This window comes from Berghia stephanieae, chromosome 1 (assembly GCF_034508935.2).
Source record: "Berghia stephanieae isolate SIO BIC M18660-M18661 chromosome 1, UCSD_Bste_1.3, whole genome shotgun sequence".
Lineage (NCBI taxonomy): Eukaryota > Metazoa > Mollusca > Gastropoda > Nudibranchia > Aeolidiidae > Berghia > Berghia stephanieae.
In genome coordinates, this window is record NC_088360.1 from 89,894,285 (window position 1) to 89,906,718 (window position 12,434).

Genomic DNA, 12,434 nt, shown 5'->3' on the forward strand with positions numbered 1-12,434 from the left:
ACTACTACTACTACTATTACTACTACTACTACTACTACTACTATTACTACTACTACTACTACTACTACTACTACTACTACTACTACTACTACTACTACTACTATCACCACCACAGCATCATCCCTACCACCACTCCTACTACAACCACCACCACACCATCATCCCTACCACCACTACTACTACAACTACAACCACATCATCAACCCTACTACCACTACTACAACCACCACCACACCATCATCCCTAGCACCACTACTACTACAAATAACACCACATCATCCCTACCACCACTACTACTACAACTACCACTACATCATCATTCCTACCACAGCTACTACAACCACCACCATACAATCATCCATACGACCAGTACTACTATAATCACTATATATTAATTTGTCTATATTTTGTTTTTGGCACCTTATTTTATCAATTTGAAAACTGTTAACTCTCCTTTCTTTTGTGTGTTATTTGCTCTCAATTGCAATAATAAGTACTGAAACAATATTCCATATTTGATATTTTTCAAATCCCTACAAAGCCCTTGACGTTGATTTGTATCTCGTCCGCCCAAGTTTTCAGGCTTTTTTAAATTTGCCTGGTGGCATCCCTGAATGGGGTTATTCCAATCTTCCCTTGGAATAGACCCTAAGTCAAATTTCCGCTTGAAGATGAAAAAAGAGACTGTTCTATATGTTTATTTATTTCATTAATATATTGAGGGGTATAAATTTATATATGACATGTTACAAATTGTTGCTATGTTACAACATTCATTTACCGTCGTAAATGGCTGGGTGAAATTAGTTCCGAGGAAACCGTGTTCGAGGCAAACATTAGTTTAAGGAAGGAATGGAATCATAATAAAGAATGATGAGGAAAAAATTCTGGACATTCGAATGAGTTCGAGTCCTGGAGTGTAATAATGTAATTTTGATGATGATGACAAGAAGAAAATATTAAGTACCGTACAGTAATGGTGATAAATTAATGTTAATGATTTCTAATGTGGTGCTGAAACCCAATCTATGATTCTCAAAGTTACTTCTCACTATTTTGGGACTCATATTTAATTTGACTCATATTCGATCACTTACACACACACGCGCGAGCGCACACACACACACACACACACACACACAGACACACACTCTGGTTGGGGTTCCTGACTTCCCAGAGTGGGCAGGGTGGCACTTACTGTGTATGAGGTAGTTGCTGTGTCTTCTATCCCACGGTATCTGTTTTCCAATTGCTTTCTGTCTTTGTCTTGGAATGAGATTACTTAGATTTGTCCGGACCCTGGCTGGAGTCCTTGACCGGGAGGGAAACAGTCGAATGTACAGTTTTAGTTTTGAGAGATGATATTTTTTTTCCTTGTAAATCATCTCTCTGTTATTTACTGTTGTTATTATTATTTTTTCTTTTAGCATATGATTTGTAAACATTTGAGTGTATTCCTCTTATGTGGGATTTTGTGCTGGTGTATTGGTGAGACTTTAAGGTGGTCTCAAACTGAGTACACTGATAGAGTGCGCTTGGAATCTACATCGTTTCCCTATTTGAACTAATTCCCCTGTGTCATACTTTTTCCTCAAAGTTCTTTTTATTGTACTTCTAGAATGTTTTTTTCTATCCAATTACCTTTTCACTGGCGCTGATATGACCTAAATGTGTTGCAAGCGCCGTAAAACCCTTAAAAACAAAAACAAAACAAAACAACAAACAAACACATGCACACTCATACACCTAAAAAAATACATGTGGTATGCTATGGGACCGTGTTTATTGAACCTGACAAAAATAACATTAATATAAATACATGGAGAAAAGGCTCGATGATTTTTAGTTTTTAATGATTCTAATGAGCATTTCATTTAAATATTTAATTGCCTATCACTATCAACGCATCTGGTTATTTGAATGTATATTAGTATATATTATACTTTATGTTCAATTCAGAAGTGATACTGAACTACATGATATTTATTTTCACCACTTCAAGAAAATATGTTGTGATGGCTTTGCAACTATGTAGATTTTATTGAATTCCTTACTTTATATTAAAACCTGTTACTAAAAGCAACGCTCTTTTTCTGTTTTATGTTCTTTGTTGTGTCATTTATTTGCGCGGGGGCTATACAGTTAAGATCACCTGCTCCCATCCCCGTCATATTTGTATTTTCTTTCCTTTCCTTGTCCCTGATTGCGATTAGTTAAGTCCTGCTTAGACACTGGCTGGAATCATTTTCCTTGAGGGGAACATTTGGATGAGGATCTGAGTGTTTTTCTGTGGGAGCTGATGTTTTGTTATTTTCTTGTTCATGAGAACTATGAGTGATTGTGTGCGTTTTATTACTACACAGAGATGCCACTTTCTCGGAAATTTCCTGAAATTACGAGACACCTGATTTAATTACAGACAGCATCCTTGACTGTCCTTGTTGTTGTTGGAGCATGGCGCTCAAGTTGCTCAAGTGAGCTTCTCTCTCATCGTATTGGATTGCAGTCTTTTTTTTTTTTTTTTGATCTGCAAAACACTCTTGATATTTCCCTTTCCAGACTGTCCTTGTCGATGTTTCTCAAATTTTTAAATGTAATCTTTCGTCTGACAGGGAGTGGACGTGTCAGACTGACCACGAAAGCGATGACGTAATGATCTGACAGGCTGGGTGGGGTTCCTGACCTCCCATAGTGGGCAGGGAGGTACTTACTGTGTCTTCTATCCCCCTATATCATATCTGTTTTCCAACTTGCTTTCTGTCTTTGTCTTGGAATGAGATTACTTAGTTTTGTCCTGGCCCCGGCATGTTGGCCTTACTGAGAGGGAAACGGTCAAATGCATAGTTATTGTTTTGGGAGATGATATTTTTTTCCTTGTAAATCATCTCTCTGTTATTTGTTATTTTTAATGTATAATGAAATGTAAGCATTTGAGTGTATTTCTCTTTGTTGGATCTTGTGCTTGTGTCTAGGTGATCCCAGACTAAGTACATTGATGGTATGCTCTTGGAATCTACATCTGATCCTTATCTGTTCCCAGTTACCCTTTGTCTTCCTTTCTCTTGGGTGCTTTAATTGTAATTCTAGAACTTTCTACTATCCCACTTTCTTCCTTTTTACTGGCGCTGATATAACCTAAATGTGTTGCAAGCGCCGTAAAACCCTTAAAAACAACAAAACAAAGATCTGACAGGCATTGAGTAAATATTTGAATATTTGATATTTTTGATCTGTAATTTGTGACAAGCTAGTCAAGAATGTGGTTTCGCCGATGCGTTGGTTTGTCAATCAGTTGGTGGAAGCAGTGTGTAGTCAATATTAATGTTACTATTCGGGATTTGATTGGTTGTAGTGGATATTGAAGTCACCCCATATTATGGGTACTGTGGCATTCCTCATGTGTACATCTAATAAGTCCTTCAGTTCTGTTATGAATTCATTAGTTGTTTTATTTTTTTTATTAGGCAGTGGACGGCATATGCAGCTGAAATTTCAGTTTTGCTGTCTTGTCTTGATCTTAACTTCACATTTACAGCATTCAAAAGTCTTGTAGATGTATTGGGTTTTCATCTCCGCCTCCTGGGTGGGGTTCCTACCTCCCATAGTGGGCAGGGGGGTACATACTGTGTCTTCTGTCCCCTTATAACTGTTTTCCAACATGCTTTCTGTCTTTGTCTTGGAATGAGATTACTTGGTTTTGTCCTGGCCCTGGCCTGGGTCCTAGCTGGGAGGGAAACAGTCAAATGCATAGTTATTGTGTTGGGAGATGATATTTTTTTCCTTGTAAATCATCTCTCTGTTATGTATTACTATATTTGTTATTTTCAATGTATAATGTTAGCATTTGAGTGTATTCCTCTTGGTTGGATTTTGTGCTTGTGTCCGGATGAGACTTAGAGGTGATCTCAAACTATGTACATTGGTGGTGTGCTCTTGGAATCTACATCTGATCCCGATTTGTCCCCAGTTCCCCCATGTCTTACTTTTTCTTGTGTGCTTTAATTGTAATTCTAGAACTTTTTACTATCCCATTTTCTTCCTTTTTACTGGCGCTGATATAACCTAAATGTGTTGCAAGCGCCGTAAAACCCTTAAAAACAAAAACAAAACAAACATCTCCGCCTTCAAGTCTTCTTTGTGGAGGATAATTTCCCCACCTCTTCCACTCCTACGGCAAGCAGAAAAATGCTTATATTTATATCCCGGATGTTAAATTTGAGATTATGACCCCATCTCTACTCTCACGTAGCCATGACTCCGTAAAAAACGCCATATCAGTCTCGGACTCCATCACCATGTCGTTTAAGATTGTTGTCTTGTTTCGAACTGACTGCGTTGAATAACATGATTTTCAGATATTTGGTGTTTAATTTACTGTGCGGCTTTGCGGTCTTGTGGTAAGACACTCGCTTTCGGACCGGAAGGTCCTGGGTTCGAGCCTCGCTCGGCGCATAGTTGAGTCCTTGGAAAAGGCTCATTACTCACATTCTCTCACCGTACTCAGGTGTAAAATGAGTACTTGGCCGTTACCACCGTTGTCTCTGTCTAAAAAAAAAAAAGTAATATCGTCTAACAGGCGTCATATCACTTCCTACATGTTACGTGTTGCTGTTGGTCATGGACCCTTGTAAAGCGCTCTGAGCACGTTTAGTGGATATTGTGCTCTTTATAAAAGCTCAATTTTTTACTGTTTCCGATTATCAGTTTCGGTGGCTGAAATTTGTGGGGGGTCAATCGATGATTTGTTTTTATTGGTCGTTGTGTTTAAAATAGTGTCCACCTCGGGTGTAAGCGTTGGTGGTGGACGGGGCTTAAAATGGGGTTTTGGTAAAAAGTGCTCAGTAATGCCAGATTGTTTCGAAATGGGGTCGCTGGCCATTATTTGAGGAGGGGGGGGGGGGACTATTTGAATTTTGATAAGGGTTTGGCTGTGGCTTGAACAAAGTTGATGGGGTGGTCGATGGCCAAGTTGAACTCAAATTTTCTTTTGTTTTCTTTGTCCTCAACTGCCTCGCTTTTTGGTTTTGTTGTTATAATAATTTTGGTGAGGTAGGGAAAGCACAGTGACTACGATTATGGCGATGAGATCAAACATTAAAAACTGGTGGTTGACTATATATAATGATGAAAATATTTGTAGATTGTTTTAATATTCTCTGTTAAAACTGTCTAAAATTAATTTTAAAATTTGCAGCACATGATCACAGTCACAATTTCTGGAATCAGGTTAACATATTGAAAAACTGAAGAGCAAAGAAACGACTGCCTGCAAGGCGCACTACCCATGTCTCTTTTAATTGTATATCAAGAATTTTTCTACTTACCCGTTTTCTTCCTATTTATTGGCGCTGATATAACCTAAATGTATCGCAAGCGCCGTAAAACCTTTAAAAACAAAGCAAAGAAACATGCATATGAATAGTTGGAAATACAAACGAAAGAGTGATAATGGAGAGGCTTCGGACGGGAACAATACTGTATTGTCCAAAATAACCATGGCACATTAAATGCATACATTTACATTTCTATTACTTTTATATGTCGTTAGGACACAGACGTAGATCGATATGAACTCTTTATTACACTATTAATCTGTATACTAAGATATAGCCGATTGTATTGTCAATGATAGTAATATTGAGTTTAATTTGAGTCATTGGGTGTGATATGACAAAGATAGGCAAATATGAATTGATTAGCACAAGTGAATGGTTGAGCGAGCCAAATAAACCCTACATGTCTTCAATGCGATTATATCACATTGTATACCTGGTCATAACTAACAGCCCTAAATTTTCCACCAGGGTAAAAGTATCTTCGTTGGGGGGGGGGGGGGGGGTCGCTCTACCTTTACCGGTCTCTTGCAGATTGGAGTATAATCCAACACCGCATTTAAAGAGTAAAATATATTAATTTGAACAAGTTACTCTACAACATCTTACAGTCGCAGCTCTGATTTACAGGATGACCTTAGACGCGCAACAGAAGTCTAGAATGAGTCCATGAAGCGCAGAGATAGCGGGAAATTCGTGAGAGATACTGACAGGGTCTTCTTTCTCTCGATATCTGCTATAGTTTTCTAGAGGATGTCTGCCTTTGCCTGTGCGGCTATGTGGTCTAGTGGTATGACACTCGCTTTCGGATCGGAAGGTCCTGGGTTCAAGCCTCGTTCGACGCATAGTTGAGTCCTTGGAAAAGACTCTTTACTCACATTCTCTCACCGTACTCAGGTGTAAAATGAGTACCTGGCCGTTAACAGCGTTGTCTTTGTCCGAAAAATTGTAATATCGCCTAACAGGCGTCATGTCTCGTCCTACATGTTAAAAGTTGCTGTTGACCAGGGACCCCTTGTAAAGCGCTTTGAGCACGTTAAGTGGATATAAGCTCAATTTATAATTTTTTTTTTTAGAATGAGACAACTTGGTTTTGCCCAAACCAGATTCTTTTCCCCAAAGGAGGCAGTCATTGTGAGTTTCTGCGTTTTCATGTAGATTCACGTCTCGTCTTATGTTTTTTGAAAATTAGCGGAAAAATGAGATAAGCGGGAGAGTAGTGTCCCTTGATTGGACGTCACCCATAGTCTGTGACGTCACCGGCGGAAAAGTTATTAGAGAGAGAACGTCATGTTGGTTGTGCGCATGCGTCTCTCGTCCTCGCTTCCGGTGAAAGCGGCTTGAGACACTTCAAAACCAAATTGACGTTATCTCTGTAAGGTGACGTCCAATCAAGGGACGCTACTCCTCCGCTAATCTCATTCCCTATAGATATAAGCAATCCTGTAGGCATTTATAAGGAGGATACAGAATTTCGTCAACAGATGCATGCGTAAGCTATTCAGAATAAAATGGATGGACAGGATTAAGTGATTAAAAACAAAGAAGTATGGAAAAGAACACAACAGAAACCAGTGGGAGAGGAAATAGGAAAAAGACGATGGAGGTGGATTGGACACACCCTTAGAAAGAATGACTCCACTTTAACAAAGAAAGTATTGGACTTGAACTCTCAGGCAGAAGATCAAGGGGAAGGCCACGGGGAACATGGAGAACACTGGCGGTCGGACTATTGTGCAAAGTTGCTTTGCGTCGTCCTACATTTTCCAAATTTAGCAGATACTGCTTCTCATCATACATTTTAGCATATTCTGCTTTTCGTTAGCACTCGCGCATCTCTAGCCATGATGAGTTGCCCACATACTGCACGAAGGTTGTGCGTCATCACAGAAGGCTCTCTTTTTCTTGTTGCCTACGACATGCGTGATGGCGTGCGACAATGTGTGAGGGTGTGGCATGGGGGCTCCTGTTGAGCCAAAACAAGACAGGCCGCCTTTATTAATTTATATAAAAGACTGTTTTCTTCTGTTTTAAAACTACGGTTATCCACCCCCCCCCCCCCCCCCCCCCCCACAAACGACTAATGCTCTTTACTGCTAAAATAATTAGGTCAGGCCGGCAAATTTAGTTTTGCACACCTTGAGGCCTGACTTGGGAGAAATCAAAATCCTATCAGTTTTATAATTGGAAGACCGGGTTTGTTGTAATCAAAACATACGGATGAAGAACACAGCAGTAAATATAGATTTTATTGATATTCGTTTTGTTTAAGTAGATATTAATCACCAATAAGACTATTACACAAATCATTCACAGAGTAGAGCCCCATGAAGGTATAAATAAGAACCCAGTCCGGCACCCACAGCAGTTCAACTTGTAGCCTATGTTATTGTCTTTTGTGCTGGGTCGAGTTTGAAACGATCAAATCGAGCGGGTTTTCGATCGAGTCCTCTAAAATCGAGTCGGTTTCGGGCGGGTTTCGAGTCAGTGACGTCATCGAGCAGTGATTCGTTTGAAAAAAAAAAACACGAGCAACTCGTTTGCCACAGGAAACTTCACATACCCCTCCCTCTCTTATGTCTGTGGCTGGCTTGACTGCAGCTGGTTATGATGGGGGCTGCCAGATGGCCAAGTTCAAAATTGGTTACTAAGAAACGCTTTTCTATTATTATTCATTTTTTTAAAAAATCTTTTATTTAAAAAAAATGAAAAGATAAGTTTATCCAACTGTAGTCGATTGTTTTGTTAATCAAAACAAATGAGTTTTTCAAGGGAGTCAGAATGCTTGTGGTGTTGGGCTATTTGGGGTCTATTTGACTACTTGGGCAAGAAGAAATCTGGCTGTCTGGCAGCCTTGATTATGATCGTTCGTCGCATCACACACACATACACACACACACACACACACACACACACACGCCATCAAAACAGTTGTTGATGGTGAAGGGTTGAGACCCCCCCCCCCCCCCTCCCACCACCATCATCCCGCTGTCACCTTAACATTTCATATTTATGTCGCGCCAAAAGTTGTCGGCCGCCCCCACCTCCCATAATTTGTCACTGGTCGTCATCGCCTCTTGTGTGTGCGGGAAAGGTCGTGCCTTTCATTTCATTATTTGAAAAATAAATGAACAAGAATGGTGTGTTTTTATTAGGTAGGTAGATAATAATAATATTTAGCAGGTTCCACACCCAGACACACACGGATTGCCCGGACACGATGATAACGATGCCGACGACAATGGATGACGATGATGATGATGATGATGATTATCGTGTTTCTGTTTAAAAAATGAAATACTTTAGCAGGTTCCACCCCCACCCCCCACACGGATAGACCGGACCCGAAGATGATGATTGTGGTTTTGCTGGCTGTTACGGCTGTGATGAGGATGATGATAATGATGATGATGATGATGATGACGATGGCGCAGATGGTGATTATTTGTTCGGTCGCTCAGTGGTACGGTGTCGCTTGTCACAAAATCAAGCCTTGTCAATGGCCGGATGAGTGACAGTGATTGTTGAAAATTGTGATCCAGACGTTAAGTCCGTGTGTCAGGCACTTGACTCAGGTGTGAATGTATTCTTATCTTATAAGCAATGACGGGTATTGTAAAGAGCTTTAATACAAAAAGACTCCAAACAGCGATCGGTACCTACTGTACGAAATGGATGTATGGTCGATATGGCGTGCCGGAGGAATAAATTAAATAAAATATTGTGAAGTTCATTGAGCATGGTAAATCCTTGGAAATGCGCTTTGAACTAATACACCTGCTAGACAACTCCGATTCCAATATAAACGACTGATTAATATTCCCATATATAAACTATAGTTAGCTGAAAATCTTTCTTTGTCGGGACTCCAAAAGTATGGAACGAATTAGACAAAGAAATCAAAGGGTCTTTTAGGAGCACTGATTGATTTTAGATTGATTATTACATTGAAATGTGTTGATATTTATTTTATCCATTATTATTAGGGTGGTGGTGGTGGTGGTGATGATGATGATCCCGCTGATATGATGGTGATGATAAATAAATTAAACATAATTCCCTTTATTCATCCCATAGGGGAGATTCGTCTTTCGGGTCTATTCTAAGGGAAGACTGGAATAACCCAAGCGATAGCCGCAGTGCAGCGCCGCAAATTTAGTTAGGGCAAGGTGACTTGCTCAAGACCACTCAGCGGCGGGTGATCGAACTCGGTACCTTTCGGGTGCCAACCAAAGACCGTACCGCTGCCCTGATGATGATGATGATGATGATGATGATGATGATGATGATGATGATGATGATGATGATGATGGGAACTAACAAAGAATACACAGGCATCTAAAATTGAAACATTCCATATTCAAAGCTAATGTTTTACTTTAAAAAATTGAGCTTTACAATATCCACTAAATGTGATCAAAGCGCTTTGTAAAGGGGTCCCCGGTCAACAGCAACATTTAATATGTAGGACGGGACATGCCGCCTGTTAGGCGATATTACAATTTTTCAGACAAAGACAACGCTGTTAACGGCCAGGTACTCATTTTACACCTGAGTACGGTGAGAGAATGTGAGTAAAGAGCCTTGTCCAAAGACTCAACTATGCACCGAGCGCGAGGCTCGAACCCAGGACTTTCCGATCCCAAAGCGGGTGTCATACCACTAGACCATTATAATGCACGAGAGCCATGGTCGACTAGAGTACTACCTATAGTTACGTCATGACTAGACCACATAGCCGCACTACTGTAGGAGTGTTCATTGATAGAGGGATGCGTGTGTGTCATAGAAATAGCCTTAGTGTGTGTGTGTGTGTGTGTGTGTATGTGTGTGTGTGTGTGTGTGTGTGATAGTCAAACTTTAGTAGGTTTAATGAAGTCTTGTCACACACGCGTGATACACCTATACGAATTTCCCTGCCACTGCCACCCAGACACACTAACATCTGACAAGGAGTGAGGGCTGTGGAAGAACCACAGACTACCGTGTGCAAACATTGGCGATTGGTATCGGATGGCAAACTGTGATCGTTTGAATTTGAAATGATTCGAAACACTCCTCCGCTCGCTCGAATCCTGATCGTCTCAAGCTCGTCTCACGTGTCAAGATCGTCTCAAGCTCACAACCCGCTTGATCGTTTTACGATCGAGTGATCGTTTTACTAACTCGCTCTTCCGGCATTGAGATCGAGCACTGACTCGTGGCTTGGCGCTCGGTCGTCGATCGAGTAAAAGCGATCAAATAACCCAACACTACTTTTGAGTAGATATATGGTACATTGAGGTTGGATTTTCTATTCATTTTATTACATTTTGACAATTATCCCTGTTGATATTCAAAGGAAGAAATCTTATATGACTGTCTAATCGTTGTTGTCATGATTTTTAAAAATGATATTCATAAATCTCAATGCGTGTGCCACGATCCAAACCGATATTATGACAGGATCCCATGGACAACTTCAGTGATCGGGTGATATACAATTTTGCTTTAGAGTGGAGGAAGGTCGACAAATGGACCTCTTTTACATAGGCCCATCGTAAATGCCAATTACGTGAGTACACGTCTTTAAAATTCAAACCACACATGCCCCCCCCCCCCCCCTTACACACAATAATATACACGCATTCTAAAAAAAAAAAACCCACTAGAACATTGATGAAGCGCAATGTTCATTCAGTGTGCTCAATGCACTTAAAAGTGGTCCTAAGCCAATAGCAACATGAAAGACGAGACATTATGCCTGTTGGGCGACATGACATTTTTCTCCGACACAGACAACACTGTTTCCGACCAGGTACTCATTTTACACCTGAGTACGGTGAGAGAATGTATGTTTGAGTCATGCCGCCTTAAATAAATAGCCAGCAACCGCCCCTGGTGGAGAAGAGTTAAAAAAAGCTGATAATATACAGAGAAGTGATAAGACATGGAATGATATTTTTTTTTTAATTAGCTCAAGATAGGGAAGGATGGAAACTGTTTGTCTGTGTCCTATACCCCCCTGACCCATGGTGAAAAAGGCAATGATGATGAAGATGAATCCTGTAGTAGATTTTTTTTAAATATCCAGGAGGGAAAGACACAGAAAACCCTTTTAACCTTCCAGTGTCAGACTTTTTAATTATGAAAATGCAAAAAAAAAACCCAAAAAAACTTTAAAAATTGTTACTTATTTATTTAGTCTAGTTTCAACACTGGCTTTTTTTTTTTTTCGCATTTAATATTACTTACATCGTTTTATTAACCGGTAAATTGATAACTCTACATTTCCCCACACAAAATGTATATACAGGGTGTTTTAAAAAAAATTACTACCCGATAAAAAATGAAATAACTTTAAAAAAACTAAAAATGAAGAAACATCTAGTGTTTTCATAGAGTGTTTTGCATAGTTTTTTTTTGTTTTTTTTTTTTTTGTTTTTTTGTGTTGAAAATTTCAGGATACCATAAGCCGTTCCATTACAGTCGCTCTTTTTGTAAAAAGGCCGAAATTTGACTCGAGCGATTTTGTGATGCAAAATTGGAAAAAAAAAAAAAATGCATCTGATTCAGTTTTACACAAATTTATTTGGCACACAAGACAGGGCTTCGTAATGTAGGAAGCTTAATCTCCGAAAGTCGATGTTTTGTGTGCTTTATTTAATGTTTGATCGTGTGACTGGATTATTTTTCTTAAACGAAAACTCTGTAACTGCCGTATCATACTTAGAAATGATTGGATCTTTTTGCATACCGCATACAGCTGCTATTAACAAAGTCGTTTTATTCGCACATTGATGAGAGAAGAAAACCATATAGTCTGCAATTTGCAAATCGAGATTGAGGATTTTAAATATTATGCCATTTATTAGCCTATATTCATAAAACTATTTGCATAATGAATACTTCATAAGATGCGATTTAATACAGTTTTTGATTATCATCCCTGACAAAAATATCAACAAACAAAATTAATTTCAGACATTTGGGGCGGCACCAGAAATGCACTCAACATGCATCTTTTGGAGCCTTTTTAGGTTAACGAAGAAGGAATTGAGTTCTTGATCTTTGGGAATGAGGAGGATCACAACAATATAAACGATATGATCAAAACTATGT